Consider the following 2,500-nt stretch of genomic DNA (forward strand, 5'->3'; position numbering starts at 1 on the left):
AAAGAAATGTAGTGCAAACCAGAACCAGTTTTTTTTATTTATTTTATAACTCGACTAATAATCGTCACAAAATTATAAACTTGGTACCTACGGATAGCCCTGGGCCCAACCTAATACAGGATGTCCATAACTATGCGCTAATTAAATAATTAATGGGTATTAAGGTCGGTCTTAGTAAATTGCTATATAAAGTCTAAGACCAGAACCAGTATTTTAAATTTATTTTATAACTCGGCTCCTAATTGTCACAAAATTTAAAAATTGGTACCTATGGATAGCCCTCGGCCCTACCTAATACACCGTGTCCATAACAATGTGGTAATTAAATATTTACTGGGCGTTAGGGTCGGTCTTAGTAAATTGCTATATAAAGTCTATATAAAATTTTACGAATTTAAAAAAAAAATTCCTACCGTCAAAAATAGCGACGCCTAGACCACCACACCTGTTCTGACGTTAAATCCTACTTGCACACACGTGTGGGAATAGATTAGATATCATCTAGAGATAGAATTCCTAATTATTTAATTAAAATAGAGACTCTAGATTTAATAGTTGTGTCATAGTTACATTAAGTCGAATTAGCGAAGCGGAGGCGGGAACTAGATTCTAGATCTAACACTTCGATTGCGATGAAAAAAAAATAGCTTTATTTTAAGGCCGACAAGGCAAATACGGTTTAATTAATATTAAAGAAATAAGTCCGAACACCTACCTTAAGCGAATCATCTACACAACACATGACTAGAAATAATACACGTCCACACGAAGAGCGATTGAAACGGTGACTGCAACGGTGAAAACTTGTACGACGGAAACATGGCGCCTAGGTTATGCCTACTTCCGGTCTGATGAAAATTTTTAATTCATTTTAAATTTTGCGCTCTATTTCGTCCGCGCTTGTCCACTTAAACTCTACAGAAAAGATAGTCTATATAAAAATAATTCCTAGAAGACAATTTTATGAGAGATCACCCACATTTATTTACCCTGCCTGTCTACCTTAGGGTTAGAGTTTGAATTTTTCTAGATTCAAGCCAAATATGCCGTGTCGATTAAACGACGACGTACATAACAGAGCGAAGACAATGAATGGTTCCTTAATTAACTATAATTACGGTCCTAATACAACTACAATTCACCATAGTACTAATATGTATGTGTATTGTTGTTTTGGGAGTTCTGTCATTACATTTTAAATTATAAAAAAAACGGGTTTACGATACACTTCATTACGCCGCCGATCGTGGTTTTAGATTTAAATTTGGTCGGATTCGGTTTATTATTAATTTATATAATACTTTATACATACTTTAATTCATTAAATACATTTATCTATGTATTTATTTCATTAGTTAAGTATTTGTTTAACTAAAAATTATCAATTTAAGGCATAACAATTACAGAAAACGATTGTATTTGAGATAAGTCTTATCGAACCATTTAGTAGCTGGGTCGGTTTATTATTAATTTATCTAATACTTTATACATACTTTCACTCATTAATTACATGTATATATGCATTCATTAAATCATTTAAGTATTTATTTCATCAAAAAGTATCGATTGAAGGCATAACACTGATAGAAAACGATTGTATTTGAGATAAGTCTTATCGAACCATTTAGTAGCTGGTTCGCGGGTCGGTTTTATTCCTTAACTCTAGATTTAAGTCTATCGTGTTTAATTTCAATTTAATTTATCACAACTTTTAGATTTTGTACTAGATTAAGCTACATTGAAGCTTATTTTTCACTATTTAATCAATAGAGGATATTATATAATATTTTTAAGTCTAATATTACGCAGCCGTTTGTTAAATCTAGTTTTACAACGACGACTCGCGCGATTTCGGTTTGGTTTTAAAACTTAAGTTCATTGATTCTTAAAATATATATTCCAGTTAGAATAGAACTGAATACGTACCACATGATGTATACACACGTTTGGGTTATTTATTTATTTTAAATTTAGTTTATTATGACCGATCGTAATTAACTTTGGCGATACCGGGCTGATATGTCTTATCGACCGGAAAACTACTGTCCCTTCGGTCGACTAGTTGGTCTTAGACGGCATTACCGAGGTTTGAAAACTCTTACACCGTGTTTTTATTTTCACATAGATCCTATATTTTGATACCAGTCATTCGTTTAAGTTTAAATTAGAAAACGTGAAATGTAGTTTATTGGAAACACTAATGTTTTTAATTTTGTACAAAATAAATTTTTATTCGTTTCAGGTAAACGGCGGGATGAGAAAAATCTGCTTTCTACAACACATACATTGGTTAAGAATATAAAGTGAAATATAGTTGTACAAACACCGTCTCTACTTAGCAGCTTAGCCTCTACGGCAATGCCGCGTCTTTACACTGGGCGAGCTTGAGACTGGAAAACTCTCGATCACTCTACGCGGGAATGCCGCTAAGTCGAGGCGGTCTGATCGGCAACCCATCAAACTTCAGCTCATCTATTTTTTTTTTATTTTTCACAATTTT

Source organism: Physella acuta, unplaced genomic scaffold (assembly GCF_028476545.2).
Source record: "Physella acuta isolate Inbredline_101_S28 unplaced genomic scaffold, ASM2847654v3 ptg002770l, whole genome shotgun sequence".
NCBI lineage: Eukaryota > Metazoa > Mollusca > Gastropoda > Physidae > Physella > Physella acuta.